This window comes from Micropterus salmoides, unplaced genomic scaffold, assembly GCF_014851395.1.
Source record: "Micropterus salmoides isolate LMB-PRFRI ecotype aquatic unplaced genomic scaffold, ASM1485139v1 Ms_hic_scaffold_14, whole genome shotgun sequence".
NCBI lineage: Eukaryota > Metazoa > Chordata > Actinopteri > Centrarchiformes > Centrarchidae > Micropterus > Micropterus salmoides.
Genome location: NW_024040485.1, coordinates 19,426,261 through 19,444,925, shown reverse-complemented (window position 1 = coordinate 19,444,925; position 18,665 = coordinate 19,426,261). Strand labels below are relative to the sequence as shown.

The 18,665-nt window shown below is 42.1% G+C and overlaps 1 protein-coding gene across 1 annotated transcript in view; it reads right to left on the bottom strand.

Moving 5' to 3' along the window:
• The window catches only part of LOC119902916 (leucine-rich repeat and immunoglobulin-like domain-containing nogo receptor-interacting protein 3), a 41,142-nt gene extending 22,697 nt beyond the window's left edge, over positions 1 to 18,445 (bottom strand). Inside the window, exon 1 of the mRNA XM_038719311.1 lies at positions 17,954 to 18,445. The gene's annotated coding sequence lies outside the window, so the exon portion shown is untranslated. The remainder of the gene's footprint in view (positions 1 to 17,953) is intronic.
• Between the last annotated feature and the right edge of the window lie 220 nt (positions 18,446 to 18,665).

Here is an 18,665-nt window from a genome sequence, read left to right as displayed (position 1 = left end):
GCACAGACCCATGAAAAGACACACACATGGCGTGCTCACACACACAAACAGGCAGATACATATAGTGTTGTAAACAAACAACAGAGGGCAGCCTGGGAACGTAGCTTATTAGATAGGCAACCTTGCCTGCAGCCATATGGTCTCTGCCCAGGTGTTAAGCCCACTCTCTCAGATTCAGTAAGAGTAAATGCACAAATACTATTTCTACCATGTGACATCACACTTTGCCCTCCAACTCCTAATGAAGTCATGTGATCTGGTGGGTCAGGGGTTCCTGCATTATCATAAATCCCCACTACAGTGGTCATTTTGGCTTAGTTGGCAGACATTTCTGAAATGCCAGGGCTAAAAGGGGAACAGATTGGTTTACATCCCAACAAAAGTCACCCACACATTATCACTAAACGTAGGTCTCTTCAAACTCTAAACATATATTCACTTATGTCACAGGAAGCTCTGACTCACACACATACACACTGAAAACATACATGCACAGCCACTTTAGACAAGCTTTTGGGCAAGTCCTGAACAGGGAATCAGAAAAACTTTATTGTCCTAGATGATGGAGATGTCTCTTATGTGGCTCACAGCTCAGTGAAGTGCAAGAATGTTTCTCTAATTGAGAGATTTTCCTTGCCTACACGTTTTAACCTTATTCATCTGTTATGGCAGTGTCAGTACAAGAGTGGTCCTGTTATCCAGGACTCTGCCTCATTAGTGAGCAGGTTGGAGCTGCTACACAGCCCATTTCCTCATGCTGAAAGAAGTACAAAATCACCTTTTTCTTCTCAGTTCAGATCCGAGCAGAGTCGCTGTGATGTGTTGAAATGGAATGTGTGCTGGTCTGTGTGATATGGTGCTACATGTGCAGCATGATGTTTTTTCAGGAGCGATGAAGAGCTTGCTCGCAGATCAGAGGTTTGGACACATGCCAGCTAGTAGGCAGATAGAAGACTTACAAGTCATTAAGTCTGGTACGTGCACTACGGAAGCTACACAAAGCTGCACAAATTGTGCCTGTGCGTGCACGAGAATAAGCCTGTGTTTACACTGCTTTTTCTAAGTGTATTGAGGAAAAGCATTTAGTGTGGCAATTGTTTATCCTGGGGTGTAATTAACTAGCAAGTGCAGAGATTATTACACTATTAGCAAGAGTGCAAGTTAGAGAGAATGAGTTAAGAATAGCAGGGAGATAAAAATCATTTAATCAAACTTGACCTGTCTCTGAGAAAAAAACGTTCACACATGCAGACACCAATCACTTTGAGCGACACACAGCATGACAAGTGACAGAACAGCCTTGAATTAGTCTTGCCCTTTGGGGATCTGTGGCCTTGTTACTGACATGGATTGAAATGAGTCATTAATTATCTCACACATGCTTGCAAAAAACTTAGTCACCGCCATGAGGTTTATTTGACTGTATTTCCTCATGTTTGTGAAATACTCACAAAATGTCTATCTGTGTCATTTTCTACATGTCAGTGCAGTATTGTGTGGGTCATGCTAATAAAGGAGGCCTCATATTTTTGCCAAAGAGGACAAACCTCTGCGTCATGCAAACAGGAGACTGTCATCACAGTTCTGATTAGCGGGCTCTGAACAGGATATGAAGGGAGTTCAATTCTGGTGTCATTTCCCTTCTAAAGGCTAATGAGTTTCCAGATAACAAAATGGTGGGGCGATCCCAAGGGTTGGTCATTGGGAAGTGAAATCACGTCGTCTTTTCAGTGCCAACAGAGCAACCACAGATTGTGACGATAGCCAGGCGATTGCTGCTTAGGAAATCATTTCCCTGGAGACATCTTACCTGAAAGGCAAGGGACACTTTTTCTCCCTGTACAGCTTAACATGTGTGTGTGTTTGTGAGCTTGTCTGAGGTGTGGGACTGCATTTTTATATCCCTTCAGCATTAAGAAGAAAACTGATTAATTAAATTCTACAGCTCGTTTTAAAGGCAAAAGCCAAACGGGGAATTTAAAACCTAGACAGCCGATGCCTCCTCAATATACCACCGCAAATAAGAAGGGTGCAAGAAGTGTGATGAGAAGAAATTGAATGGAGAAGATTGAAAAAGATAAGTGTGGAGCTGCGCAATATGACCACAGTGTGAGCGATGGATAGATTTGGCTGTCAGGGGAAGAGATGATGGACAGGGAGGACAGGAAAGAAGTGAGGGTAATGGATGAAGAGGAGGAAGGAGGGGGCACTCTGTTACTAATGAAGGAGGAAGGTCAAAGACATTCCACAGTTGAGAGAATCTAATGATGCAAATTAGGCCCGACGCTCAGTCAGATGCCACAAGAGAGGCCCAGGAATCCTGATGATGCTCAATAGCGAGACTGTCTGAAGCCTGAAATTTAGTATTTTAAATATCAGTTCATAACACCAGGCGTCAGTGGCATTTCACTGAGTGAAAAGGCCACATCTGTCCACAGAAGAAAAGTTGTGTAATTTGCACAGCCAAACACAGCCTGACTGACTGGTACGTGGTATATATAACTGTCTGTGTTGCAAGTAAACAGCAAGCAAAAGAATGAGTTGGAGGGAAGAAAGGCGGGGGAGGGGAGGAATGTGACAGCTTTCCTTCTCCGGGCTTTGAAAAGCAGCATGGATTCACATGGGGAGAATTTACCATGAATATGTATAGCTTTGACCTGAATGCATAAACTGATTGCAAATGTATGTTAACTCAGACTCATAATTCAGTTCACCCCCATTTTTGTCCTTTTTAAAAATTTTGTCAAAAAATAACTTGACTTCAGGATATAAACCATATGTCCAAGAAGGATGTCCATATACAGTGGAAATATGCAGTATAGGTACAAGGATGAGGAAAGCACTGCATATGAATACATGGCAGGGATGTAGACGGCACAGTAATTGCATTGCTTCACGGATAATAGTGACCCTGTTAGCCCGAAAGCTTATTGGCTGCCTGTTTCTCTGATTCTGCCGGCGCAACCAATGGGAGCCGTTGCTATCGTTTCAGATGTGGGGATGAAGGGGAAGAAAGAAAGAGAGGGGGAGAGAAATAGAGGTGAAGGCGGAAAAAACAGGAATGGATGATGTGGGGAGGGGAGAGAAATGGATAGTGACAAGGATGGAGATGTGGAATAAAAGAAAGCAGGGGATGTGGAGGAAACAGCTGAATCCTTTGTACTGAGGAAACAAAGGCAACAATCCCTGAGCACTGATAAAACCATTCAGCTTGTGGTTGTACAACAGCACCAGAGCATGTGTGTGTGTGTGTGTGTGTGTGTGTGTGTGTGTGTGTGTAAGAAGATGGTGCTTCACAGGACATTAGGAAATCATCACACTTCCTGGATCCTCTTCTCACCAGAGATCCCATGGGGTTATACAGAACACACACACACACACACACACACACACACACAGGTACATGGGTACACACATCTTTCTATACACACATATGGTTGTGAAGGCTTTGTAAACACTGCAGAGCAAGGTGGTGAATACAAACAGATCATTGTGAGGAGGAAGAGGAAGAGAAGGAGGAGGAAGAGGAGGAGGGGGATTGCAGGGGACGAAGTTTCTGGAAAGGTTATTAAAGTGGTTGAACAAATAAGGGATGTTGAAGGAGTGAGAAGAAGGTGAAATAATGGGGGTGGGAGCTCGCAGGATGGGAAAATAGATAGAGGAGGAGATTAAAGTGATGACGTGCCAGAAGAGAATAGAGCGGTAGAAAGCTATAAACAACATGTTTTCAGTTTTGGGGAAAGTTCAGGGTTGATTTGTTGATTCACAGCAGACTATCTGCAGACAACACTCACGCTTTGACTATTAGAGGAATTTTCTAGTTTCGAAATACTGGGGCTTATTTTCATAGCTTTGGCCAACACTATTATTATCAGTAATAATAGCATGGGACTCACCAAATTCATTGCCTAGATCTGGGAACGCGTTGACAACATGTTGGGAACATTTTGACATTGCTAACAAGACAAAATGTCAAGTTTTGTTTCCCCCATTTGACACATTTATTAGTGAGTCAACAGGGAGATGATAGGACATGAGGGGGGGAGAGAGATAGAGAACCCCACGCAACAAAGTTTTCCAGTTGGAACATTGCATTTCTGGGTCATGTCTTAACCTGTAGGCCACCAGAGCACCCCCCCCCCCACTCCCAATCAGGCTTTAAACAAACACCCAGCTTTCACACTGTGGTTTTTAAGGAGTAAATCTTAAGTCTTCAAGTTCAACAGGAAAACTAATTAAATTTACACTGCAATATTATTATATATTATAACAAACTACTTTGGAAGACAAAACAATGGCGAATGGTAAAATGATTACTCAAACTGTTAAGGTCACATGGTTATCATTTGTCCTATTGATTGGTTGCTGAGCATCAACAAGGTGGGTCTTATCTAATTTGAGCCTGCAAGAGGCAGACACCAAAGGAAAATACTAACCCAGAACAAAACAATCTCACCACAAGGTCCATCAGTAGCTGGTCTGGAGCTTTCAATTATATCTTTATCTTCTTCAGTGGATGGAGTTGCCATAGAACTGTAGATGATTTCCACTATTCGAGAGTATTTTAAGGAATTCTCATCCAGCTTGCCTTACAAGTTGAGACTGACAGTTGGAAGCAATGTACAAAGAACAAAATAAAAACAGTCAAGAATGAACTTGAAGATCACGTGATACGATCAAAAGCTTCAGTAAAGCTACAGAATTGCATTGACATCTGCCAAGGTTTCCAAGGTCAAGGATGACCTTTCAGTCTCAAACACAAAACACTGCAAAACAGTGGGAAACTCTTTTTGTTGAGATCTCGAAGGACATTGAATACCCTCATCTCTGAAGTAGCTTTATGTTTAGTTTGTCTATGTCTCCCAAGTGAAATGAAACATGCAGTGTACATCAATCCTTGGTGTTCATTTTACATGAACACTTAAAGTCTCTCCAGTACTCCAGTACCTTCCATGTAGATATTCTGGCTCATTTGTTGGCTTATTTGCAACCTGTCTTCATCAAAGCTATGTTACTATGTTCTCACATCTCAACAATTAGTTTGGGTGATAGCAATGTTATCATAAGTGACCGAAAAGTTGGCCAAAACTAAAAAAATCAAACCTGCATTGCAGAAAATTTACTTTAAAACACACACTGCATAGGAATGATGTAGGCAGAACATAGTGACATTTATCCTCTGGTACATCCTCTGCTCTGGAAGAATTGGCTACCGCTGGAAGAATGTAAAACTGCATAAGAGAAATCCTTTGCTACTGATTCATCAAATGATTTTTCTCCCAAAAAGCAACTAAAAAGTGAATGATTGCAGACAAGCTTCCTTGAGAGAATATTAGAGCAGTCAGGGTCCTTGAGCTCCTAAAGGAAGTTGAGGGACTCTGGCATTGAAGACACACAGAGATGATGGGGGTTCTCCCCAGGGAGCATCCGGTTAAAATTCAAGGACTCTCTCCGTCGCTTATTTTCACTCCCTCTAATGCTCATCTCGCTCCCTCTCTCCTTCATAGCGAGGTCACGGCTGAAAAGTTTCAATGATGCCCTAGGAGGCCGACAATAATCATTGAAGTGTGCATCTGCATCTATATGTGTGTATCCAAGCGCATGATTGACCTTATGTGCGCACAGAGCTTGTGTGTCTATGTTTTTTTATAGTTGTGTAGGTGGTTGACCGTTCTGTGGCCTCTGTTGCTCCCTCGCAGGGTTACCAGATCACCCGCTGGTCGGTCGCTGCACCCTTTTGCATCTCAAACAGCTATGATATGAAGCAATAAGCTCTTTCGCCTCTCCCCAGTGATTTCCTATTTGTAAAGTATCATGAAATGGAGAGCTTATGGAACTCGTTTTGGGGGAATTCAATAACTGTCATTCCACGCCTAAAATGCCAAACATCAAATACAAGTGAAAGAGAGTAAGGCAGCAAGCACGATGAGCTCAATGGCTATCTTTGAGGGAGAAAGCTAGTGAAATAAACTGTCTGTTGCATGCTATGCCATTGAAGCTATCTGTAAAAGAGCATCCATGATCACCACTTGCATACTGATAAACCATGAATTGAAAAGACAGCTATGAAAAGATAACAAATTTACACCAAGATACAAAGGAACGAGCAAACAAAGAACGAGGCTGACTCCATCCACCGCCAATCCCATCCTATCTGCTTAGTATGCAGTCATTCCCAAGGACAGAGAAGACAGTGAAGAATCAGTTCTATCTTCATGTGATAGTGAGTGAACTGGTGGGAGGAAAGAGAGGGGAAAAAGAGGAGAGGGAGAAGAAAAAGTAAGCGCTGCAGGAAAGGCGCTGACAGCTCGCCATTCGAAAATAGCCTGAACAGAGCGGCTCCAAAATAATTCCCCTTTTCTGCCTGATCCTAACTTCAACCACAGTGGCTGAATTATTCATTCTAGACCAATGACATGCAGGGATGGGGACAAAGAGTCATTGCTCTATTTTGATTCACATAATAAATTCATGACACAATTTTTAAGGTGTGGGGGGGGGGGCTCAGGCCAGGTTGAGAGTGCCATAAAGTTTGAAAAAAGGTTGAAACAAGAAGGAACAGATGGAGTGAAACAGGAGATCCCAGAACAAAGACTCTCAAATTGAAAAGGATGTGGAAGGTATGGAGATAAATAAGTAGGCTACATTAAAGTAGCTTCTCTGTAAAAATAAACACACATGAAGGCGCAGCTGACACAGCATATTAACCCGGGATCAGCTGAGAGAGGGAAACCAGAAAGGAGAAGAGTGAATCAGTGGCTCTAGAGATTATTGTTTGAAGCCTTAATGTTGCTAGGCTAGTAAGTTTCTTGAAGTCCATTTGAAGCATGTATTGTAGAGTTAATCAGTATTAAAAGTTGACCTACGGGAGTGTCTTACAGAGAAATTGTGACACGTTTTGCCATTAACGAAATATATTCCTGACAAGTGAAAACAAGTCAAAAGCATCTCCGATGTCTGTCAAATAAGCAGGATTTACAGCTGTCACAGATGTCATGATGATGCCAGAGAGAATTTTTCAAGAGACTGATAGGAGAGTGTGTGAGCATATACATTATATTTTTATGGGAGTATTGCATGTTTCAGTTTTACAGAAGGTTTCAAGAATGGGGACTAGCTTCTCCCTTAGTGTAATAGGCTATTTCGGGGAAACATTCCCAACATGATCTCAAAAAGTCTTTCTCCAAATACAGAGTGCAGAAAACAAGGTACCAGATAACCAACAGAAGGAGAGGCAAGAAGACAAAGAAGAGGAGAAGCAACTTGCCCTCGGCTTTTGTCCTTTCTAAACAAACTAGAGGCACTTTAACAAGCCGCTAAAACAAACTGAGTCAGGGACACATGGCTCCACATAGTCAGTCACGCAAGAACATGAGCTATTGAAAAACTTGTCTGTTCATCCGCACTCACTCTCTTTACATCTGTGAAAGTTGATGACATGCACATTAGTAACACAGCCCAGGAAGTTCTTCGCAGAAGAACTTTGCTGGGCTTCGCTAAAGGGCAACAAGTCTCAGACCAGTTTAAAACTGGTGAAAACAATGAGGGCTAAATGCAATGGAGCACATAATTCAAGACAGTTTTGTTGTGTAAACGAGAGGAGAAGCCAAGCAAAGAGTGATTTCATTTTACAGAGGCAGCTAACCTTTAGCTCTTCAAAAACCTTAACAGATACTGCATACATTTACAAAGTTACTCCACTATTGGCCTCTTTATTGTATGTGACACATATAAAGGACAAAGTGACACATATGTGCTGGCTCCCAAGTAGCTTCTACATGCCTCCAGTCCTGCGGGGGGGGTTGACGCACATGTGTGCCTGCATGAATGTGTGTGTGTCTATGCTTGTGTGTGTATACACATCAATGGCGAACAGTCCCCAGGCTTCTGCAAGCCTGTTTGTGTAGCAGTGAGGCAGAAGTAATGTCTGAATCTGAGCTCCCTCAGAGCAAAATGTATGTGTGCGTGCATGTGTGTGTGTGTGTGCATGTGTGTGTGTGCTGAATAGGGGGTCAGTCCTGAAGGACATACAGAAAATCTGTCCATCTACATTCACCCAAACAAATGAATCCCTGAGGAGGATGTTTAATGTTAAAATGCACAACCAGATCCATATCTTACACTGACTATGGCTGCATTTGATCAGTTGAATTGAAATTTGACACCCAGCTTTTGTGTAAGGATATACAAACTATAATGGTAACTGCAGCAATTGTTCACACAATGATTTACCTTTTTCAAAAGATGATTAAAATCAAAATTTTTTAACAGCTAAGGAAATCATTCCTCTGGGTGGGTGTTACCCATAGCAGTGGTTGACTTACATTTGAGAGACAGCGTTGCTATTTAGACTGTTTTTTTTTAACATCCATGGTGCCTGTATAGCCCATGTCTGTAGATAAAAAATGTTTTTTTCCCTTTTTCAATGAGCCTATGGAGCACTGGGTATGTGCCGTTAGCAGTTAAAGATGCCTGTCCCTTTACAATATATAAAATTCGGTAGGACCCTTTCACAGAGGGCATCACATTTTAATTTCTGCGGGGAGCATTGAGCAGTGTTCAAAAAATGATACTTGAATCATTAAAATCCAATATGCAGGGCCGGCGCACAACACTCCATCACAGCTATCAGCTGGAGCCTGCCTCTTGACATCGCAGGAAAACGTGGTTTGGATTGTGCCTGAACCAACTGAGGGGATCAGAAGAGAAATCAATAGCAATACAGCATTCATTAACAGTCCTTACGGATCAGAAAGCCATTCATCTACTGAGAATCACAGATGAAACAGTGAAAGAGAGTGACAGAGAGAAAAAGAAGAGAGAAGAGAGGAGAAAAGTGAAGCCTATACGTGAGACTGAGTGACCTTATGTGTGCAAAGAGCATGCTTCACACACAGACACGCTTCGATTGTGCTCTTGCCTAGAAGTCATGCCGTTAAAGTTAATGAATAACGTCCCCCCTACCCCAAAGGTCTGTTCTACAGATGGCATTAGATGGTAACCCCCCCAACCAACACACACACACACACACACACACACATAATGAAATTCCTTACAATGACCAACAGCAAATTTGAGATGATATTAAAATTAATATCATTAGCAGTAAGTTATCACATTTTAACAATTCAAACCAAAGCAGCATCAAAATTACATCAAAATGAATCAAAAAAACGTTTTCTGACACAACACACACACGCACGCACAAACACACACACACACACACACACACGCACACACGCACACACACACACACACACACACACACACACACACACAGCAGAAGGGGTGAGACAATAGAGGAAAAGAGAAGAGCAAAAATAGCAAGAAAGTAGAGCTCCTGCATCCTGTGAGCAGCATTATTAAAACATAAGGTAATACTATTTAACCTACATTAACATTCAATTAACCATAGGATAAATGGACACGTTCACACACACACAGACAGACACACACACACACACATAAAAAGGGTAATCTCATTGACCTGTATTAATATCTGTGGAAGGACAGGCCGCTCAGGTGAGCAGAGCCACAAACTTCATGACCCACATCAACATTTAATGAAGTATGAGAAACACGAATCCTTAGTTCAAGAAGAGCAGGTAATGAAAGGTGTACCGCACACAAACACACACAAACACACACACACACACACACACACACACACACACACACAGTTGGTGTTCCTCTTATTGTAACTGGTGACAAGAGGAAAAGATTGTTAACACACTCTCACCTTTTCTATTGACATTTTTCATCCAGCCTACAAGAATAATCACAGATAATATTAAAAGGCAAAAGGTTCTTTCTCAAACTCTAATAAGCTTCTTATTTAGGTCACATTTTAAGGTTGGTAGTAAGATATTTCAAGAAATAGCATGGACAGAAAACACAAGAACACTGAATGGAGGTGCAATGGTCTGTCACTCGGCGGAGTAACCAGCTGTGAAGCTTCTCAGTCACACGCTGGGACTGTTTTCTGACAGTTTTCTGAAGTTTCAATGTCAATCATTGACTATTAACTGATATCATTAAGCTGTGTTTTGGGTATACGTGTAGGCTATGTTGCAACCATGAAATGATGATTTGGTCTGTCCAACTCCTTCCCAGATGCTGGCTGTAATACGAGTTTGTTGTTTGCCAAAAAGTAGATGAAGAAGAAGGAAGAAGAGATTTGGCCATTTTTCAGGTGTGTAACTTTGGACTGGTCACTACAAAAACAACCTGCTAGGAAGGGCGCAAATTATTTTTGCATGAATACACTTTTTAAAATTTAGACATCTTAATGTAGATGATTTCTCAATCTCATCTCATCTCAATCATCTTAGTGACAATTTTTCATGAATATTGCTAGCTTGCTAAAATTATGTCCCCATTGTTAATCCCTTGATGCCGATTGTCGCGAATTCGCATCACACCTCTTCCTTTCAGACTGCAAGCCAAGATAGCGCATGAATTCCCCTGTTTGTGCATATTCGATACGTACTTAAACCTTTTAGCCGTGGTTTCTCGCTAATTTGCATCATACCTACATCATACCTGAATTGATATCTTTTCTATGTTCTATAGACAAATTAACAATCTTCACTTAATTTAACATCAGCTTGAAAGCAAATGAAAAAAAAATTTATTGTAAAAAAATTCAGGCGTCAAGGGGTTAATTCTGCCAACAAAACTGGTTGATTGTTTTTCCAACTTGTGGAAACAACTTGTGGAAACATCTATAAAATCACCAAAACCATTTGAATCGCTGAACAAATCTGCGATGTGGGCAGCAAGTTGGAGGACTGGAACCAAGCTAGAAAACTTGGTTAAAGACTTACCAACATCAGCAAAGAAGTTGTCGCTTAATGCTGAGTAGTCAGACACACTGTGTTGTGTGCCAACTACTACAATCAACTACTAGTCTGATGAGAGAGAAGACAGAAGTCTGGCTGTGTGAAAAACAGCATACCCCTTTACATTTATTTGTTAAGATAAGAAGATAGTTGTGATCAGTTCATTTTTGCACCATCAATTGCAACTTGAGTACTGGTGAAATTAAATGTAGTGACTGAACATAGAGTCTTAGCACAGTCTTGCTAGCTGACAACAAATAGCAGTGCCTGTTCAAGGCTTAGCTTAAAGGTCAATAAATTGCCTGCTTTCATGTGTCCATTGTAAGAACCAAACTTTATTTTTCACTAGGCCAGTGTATTTTCACGACTTCTTTTACACTGCTTTGTAAAAGCAGTCTGATAATAATGGTGTGAGTGTAACATAAACTGCAGTTATGTGATGTTGTGGTAAAAGGCTGTTTGTCTCAAACAGTTTATTTTTCTGTTTACTGTGGCTGAACAAGAAACTTTATTAGGAAGGCTCAGAGTGAGGTGTAATATAAGAAACTTCCTTTTGAATACGACAAAGCCATAGTGTAACTGTAAAAAATCAAATAAATTTTTTTGAAAAACATAATTGCATTTGACAGAAAAAATCCCCAAAACTCAGAAAACAAACCTTTTCTGACTTTTAAATGAATCTGTACCTGGCTGAGTGGTCTCTGGTCAAAGTGGTGTTGAACTCTCGTGTTGAAATTGGATTTACAAACCTTCAAGGACTTTGTGTCTCTCAGCAGGTAAGCTTTTTGTAATTTGAAAGGAAAGATTCAATCATCACTAAAACAAATTTGAGAGTTTGTTTGAAAGAGAAGAGACTGAGAATGACTCCAGGGATGGTTGTGTCAGACTGAATAATGAAGTAAAGCTAAATGCTAATTCATTATGAGTGTCGGTCCTATCAGAGCCAGGCAGCTGAGAGCGGGAGAGAGAGAGAGAGAGAGAGAGAGATAGACAGACTGACAGAGAATAAGAAGAAGGAACAACAGAATCTCGAGGTGCAGGGGTTACGTCTGAGAAAATGCAGCTGGAAAAGTAAATTAAAGTAAGTGAAATAGAAAGTGGAAGGGCAGAATGAGGAAGACAGGGAAAGTATGAGAGAGAGAGTGAAAGAAAAATAGCAAGAAAAGAGAAAGAGGAGGTGGGGGAAGGAAGGGCAGGAGGTCGCAATAGAGAGGTGAAAGAGGCTGAGACTGCAGGGGGAGTTGTAGTTCCCACCTGCTGTTCTCTTGCCCTGAGATAGAAGCCCACTTGTTCATTATTGACTGGGATCATGCCCTTTATTTTACACTGTACATGTACTACAACACCAGTGTCCAGCATCTTAAAAGCCTTATAACCTCTGTGTACACACACATTCATGAACACACACATTCATGCTGTTTTGCTGAACGATACTGGAAGCAAGACCATTAAATTCAGTTTTGTGAGTGGCCTCTGATGCAACAACAGGGCTCTGTACTGTAATTCCTCAGTTTAATAAAGACTGGTGTTATATTGTGTGTGTGCGTGTCTGTGCATTGCCATGGAGGTTGTGTGTGTGCGTGTTTAGATAGCTGTGTCCATTGTGCCCTTGTCCATGCATGCATCTCCATCACCATCTCAACAACCTAATAGCAGCAATCATCCATGCAGGACATCCTTAAGGCCCATGGTGCATTTCTCAAGGTCAACCATCATCCTCTCTCTCTCACACACTCGTGCACACACTGAGATCAAAAGCTCCTTCGAAACACCCACATACAGTCGGTCACCTTCCCAATCAAATCCTTTCACTACGCAGCCCATCATAGCTCCTTCTCTCGTCTCACATGTTTCTCCCTGAAGCCTTAACCTTCTGTGTTTCACCAACTCCCATGTCTCCTGAACTCCTCACTCCGCGGAGGGTTTTAAGCCTTAAAGGGAAATTCTGCTTTCATACAGCCTGTATCTCATTGTCATAGCATTGACTGTCGTGCCTTTTGGTTATAATAAAATGGCACTCACCAATTTAATTTCTGAATACATCCGTATAAACATGGAACAACGCAAAGCTTTGCAGTCTTACTGCTACACTACTGCCTGCTCCTGTTTTAGCATTTCGCTGTATGTGAAATGTTTCTTTAAATCTGAATTAATTGATTTTGAAGCTGTTTGGTGGCAGCGCAACAAGCTGTAAACAGTACTGACTAACTTATAAAGTCAATATGGTTAGCAAACAGTTAGCATTCTGTTGAAGTCCACCTGATGAATGTAAGTCCAATATTCACTTTACTATACATCACTATTTTAGCTCTGTTATCCACCAACTCCTGAATGAAGTACCTGGCTCTGTAGCTGGTAAACGCTCCACTGTGTTCACCAGCATGTTGCTAACTTTGTCTGTCTGCAATTTGCATGTAATGTCAGTTTATCAGAGCTTTTTCACTGAAAAACAGCTGCCTACAGAAACAAGGTTAATAAGGGCTGTGAAACTGAACCAAAACGGTAAAGTTACAGGCCAGAACAATTAACTGGAAGACCCTAAAATGCTCTGCAGCTGAGAGAAACTGTGGAGTTGGGTAATAAATCTGGGTGGTTTTGTTACTTTGAGTGACACATTTCATAAAGGTTTGGTGTGTAATATTTAGGAAGATATTGACCTTAGATAATGAACCGTTACATTTATATTACCTTAGAATGGATGTTTCTACAGTATCCCAAACAGACAAACTATAGAGCGCTTTTTGTCACTATGTTAAATACGTACGAAAAACAAGCAGAACTAGTAGTACTAATAGTAGTAGTCACCTGGTTTATTAGAAGAAAGAAAGAAAAGACAAGAGATTTGGGCAAATGGAGGACCACATGTATTATTTAAAGAGGTGGTATTATACTCATTTTCAGGTTCAAAATCTTAATTAGGCGTTGTACCAGAACAGGTTTACATGGTTTAATTTTCAAAAAACACCATATTTTTTATTATTATTTATTTTGCACATGCGCAGTTCCCAGGTAAGGACTACTAGCCAATCAGAAGCAGAGAAGGGCGGGTCGTAAGAAACAAGGTAGTGTGATCCAAATCAAAGCCGCTTCAGACTGCGACCGTAACCTAGCAGATGATATAAGTTACTCACAGGTCCACAACCACACAACATCATTGTTCTACATCTTACCATCAGGACTAAACGTTGAACTGTTGCTGGTGTTCTGACGATCTATGCTGCCTTGCCGAAAAATGCTACCAAAGCGCAGATCGATAGACTTGACTCTACTCGGCCCTGCTCCGTTTTCCATTGCAGTACCCAGAGATAGTGCGTAGCTTCTCGTTATAGCGATGCCACACACAACTGCCGCAATGTAATGTTCAATGCGACACACCAGCGATCCACACAGCTTTCTCTTTTTTAAGTTAAAACGTTTCAACATTACTCATAATGTAAAGACAGATAAGCGGTATGAAAACCTTCCAGCTGTGTTTTCCTCTGCCGTTGTTGCTGCAGCGGTCTGTGTGACGGCGGGAGCAGAGGGCTCTGTGAGCGGGCGGCTGGCCGGCCTCACACGCTCCTCCCGCGGGTTGGCACAGGCTTCCCCCACAGCCACTTGCAGAGCTCATCAACTCCGACAATATTCAAGCATATTTTTGTTCCGCCATCACTTCATGTAAAACTGTCAATATTCGAAATCTACACAGCTGATTTCTCACCTCAAAACTTCTCAGAAGTGGATTTAGTGATGAAATTCCATACGAAAACTGTAAAACATAAAACTTTCTGTTGCTGGCCTCTGTCTGGTGCAAGCAATGATGATGTAGTGAATAGTGAATATTCTCTCAGACCAATCAGCAGTCTGTTGTGTTTTCACGTTACATTTTAGTATCCCTCAGCTCGCTTGGAACCTCGACGGAGGTGAGGTGATATGAGAAAAAGTACCTGGAAGCAGGTACAGGTGCAACATTTCTACAATGGAAAAACAAATGAAGGCGAGTCGAGCCAAAGGGGCTCCGCTCAGACTAGCTTAGTTTGAAGGCGTGCCTGACCCCCCGCTAGCCGCTTGGCAAGCTTTATGACGCGTTTTCATTGTGACGTCACAAGTAAAGGAAGTGAAGGGCTGAACTACAAACGAGCTGTTTTCAAGCGGTTCAGAGCAGAGCTTTCTGTGGGAGATGGGAACTCCCTTTGGGCTGGACTTTGGGCTTTTTCACTTTGCAAACCTGTTACATGCGCAAAAAAGATATATAACTCAGTAAAGGAGAGGGAAAAAGCCAAAAAGCATAATACCACCTCTTTAACACAAGCGCCAACAGAATGTGTCGGACACCGTAGCCTCTCCTGCATGCTTGGAAAGGGAGGGGGGAATGAGGCATTCCTGTTGAGTTGGAATTTTTTCCTCCTTAAATCTTTATTGGAAAAAGAGCAATAGTGAACATGGGACATAAAGTCACACACAGAACTTTGATTTGGGCAAAATCGTGTATTGCACATACATATTTTGCAAACATGTAATTTGTAATATGTTTATAACGTATAACGGTGCCTGCGTGTTGTTTATATGCTCTGATAATGCTAATCCAACACACCTTTGTAGTAGCGTCCATGTTGATTCCCCATTCTGACTTAAGAGCACTTGAACATAAGTTGAAGTTGGAAGAACGACTTGAGAAATGGGACCATCGAGGAGCATATGAATGCACTGTGAACCACTGGTTGCAATTCGCAACCTTCAACACTAGAAGCCACTAAAACTTACACTGAACCTTTAATATAAAAACATTGATTAGAGCAGCTTGATTGCTCATCTTCAAAAAATGTTGTTTATCCCTGGGACAGTCTGTACCAGGTTTCCTCAGATTTGTTTCAGAGAATCACTTGAGCCACACTACCAAACTGATATGTGTACCGCTGCAATAAATGGTAACTGAATGTGTTGACTTTCATGTTACCTCTAAATGAAGCTGACTACTGTTAGCTTAATCTGTCCGATCATCTGACTGTTCCTGTATCTCACAACCTTCCGACTTAATTGTAGCCGTGTTCTTACATCTGAAATATTACTTTGGTGAGAACAATGTTATAATAACCAATAGAAATGATGCTTCAAAACAAACTGAAATGTTCCTCTGAAGAGATGCAGCAGAAGGCTTTTATAAATAAATCAAATACCCCCTACTTTCAGTGGCGATCTGTGTCTTCCCTCTTGCTGTCCCTTTTTTCACCTTCTTTCCCCGAGGGTGGCTGAAAACTATCACCTTACTGCTGTGTCCACTCTCTGGAAAAAGACATCAGCAATCAGCACCTGTCTACATCCAGGCCAACCAGTTTCACACACATTCTTCCTTTTTTCTGTCACCCTACGAAATCTTTCAGTCCTGTCTATCGCTTTGGCTTGTCACCTTATTCCATTACAATACCCTCAATATTGTTGTATGGCCATCTTCGTCTTTCTGTTCTTTAATATCCTCTTCCTCTTATCCTTCTCCTCAGTTATCATACAATGTCTTATTCTAGTCTCAGACTCTATCTGTGTGTCTTTACACTATTTTAGGTTTGGCGACAGAAAGGACAGTGATACTTATGCTTCAGGTAGCTCTCACACTGCTCCGCCAAAATTGTTACACTAGTGATGGGAGTGTGTGCCTGTTTTTATGTAAATGTGTGTGTTTCTGTAGGAGTTGTAAGGTGGGATCATTACCAGTTAGGTTTAAAGAAAGAAGAGTGAGAAAAAGAAACAGAGAAAGCAAGAAAGACCCGGGTTTGGATATATAAAGGAGTGCAAGAAGTCAGCGGGGTACAAAGGTTTTGATTGGGGGGGGTTTCAGCTTTCTGGCAATTCTTTCCTTTTTCAGCCGCCAACCACAAGTTTGCACATACGCTGGGAGCGATCTGCCCGCCAGCTCTGTCTGGGTGAGGTTTTTTTTTGTTTGTTTTGTTTTCAGGATGACGAGACTGCGAACAGCGATAAAGTTATAAACCCAAACAAGTTAATGAGAAGCAGGAAATAATGAGCTGATTGCATGATTAGAGACATATTTCTTCTGTACACTGAGTCCCAGCAGCTATTTACATATCTTTTCTGGATCTATGAGAGTGGCAAAACTACAAAGTAGCTGCTGTGTTCAGGCTTCACTGAGGTCACTCTTTACTCAGGTTCAGGTGGCCATACATAAATGGCTATAAAATCCCCACCCATCCCTCACTTTGACTGTTGAAAAAGCAGACAGGAAACTAGCCAGCCGTGCTGTCCGGAGGGTCAGAGTCAGGTAAAGGTAATTGCTTAGCAAGAGAATGAAACAGGAGATAGGATCAGAAGGAAAGGGAGAGAGGTGACAGCCAATAATTGGAAATGGAGAAAGAAGGAAGAAGGTGGAAAAAGAGGAAGAGAGAGACGGTGGTTAGACGGAGAGAAAGATTAGTGGTTGGCCGATAACACCTCGTGTGAACCTGCTGTTATAAGCCATGCAAACTCTGCCACAATGTGACATAACACATGGCCACATGTCATGTTACCACACATGGCAGTGTAGCCTGGGTAAGCAGGGCTATACGTGTCTCGGACCATAATGCAGAAACAAGTCCTGACTTCAGCTTTTTTTCAGCAGCCACACAAGCTTTCCTTTCTGATTTTTTATTGCGCACAATTTATGACTGCACACTGTGTAGAACACATAACTCGTGTACAAAGTTAATGACCAAATGCTGAAGCCACAGAAACAAGTGCTGACATGAGTGTGATGTGATTGTTGAATCTGACGTGAAACATGACACCATTCCAGCAGTGAGGGTTTATTTACATGCATCACTCTGACAGCTTACGAAACCCATTATGAAATGCCTCTAGTGTTATTCATTAAATCTATAACAAGAAGTAGATGGTACGAAGGCATGACCAGCTACACACACACAAAAACACATGATCTCTCCTCCTCGTCCTCTTTCATTTGCTGCAACTATCTTAGGGCAAGTAGGGAGAGTTGTCAGGGTGGGTAGCCATCAACCCTGAAGATCATGCACTGTTGCGTTTCAAGTGTTCCTGTGCTCTATTGGTAAAAACACAGCAACCATTGAGGATAATATTTACAGGCTGGTGTTTAGCAGTGTGTGTGGTGTAATTGGACATACCCAGGACTGAAGTGTGGTCGCTGATGCCTCCACATCTGTCCAGCTGTATGCAAATGTAAATCTTTTTTCCTCTCTTCGTGGCCCACAAGTTGCAGACACTGCTCCACACGTGCCCGCCCTCCACTCCTCAGGTCCCCCTCAGTCTGTCTCACTCTCAGACCCTGGCATCAGCAGCTGTACCAAATCTGCCACTCATCCCCCTCTTTTCTCTCCTTCTCCCTCCCTCCCTCCCGCCGACAGGCTTGTGTGTACACACACACCTCCGTTCAGTCCTTGTTGGTTATTTTCCCAAAAAATGTATCCAGGCATTCGCGGGAGGGGGTCTCATGTGAGATTTTCCTCTCCTTGAGACAGCGCTGCTCAGTGGGTCAGGACACCCTCCATCTCCCCCGGCGTGGATGTTGGATTATGAAAAAAGAGAGGGAGGCTGGGAAGGAGCGTACTGTTGCTGTAGCTGTTGCCTCTGCCTCCTTCAGTATGAGCGCTCTCTCGCTTGGCATGCTTTTCATCTCTCTCTCTCTCTCCCGCTGCTCTCTCACTCTTTAGCTCTCCCCCTCCCTCCCTTTTCTCAGTCACTGTCTATCTGCTGCTGCTCCAGCTGTTTGGATTCACAATTCAGTGTGCTGCAGGGTGTATGGCTTAGGGAGTCTCTCTAAACAGCCAGGCAGGAAGAAAAACGAAGAGGCTGAGAGCAGATATTTAGGAGGTGGAT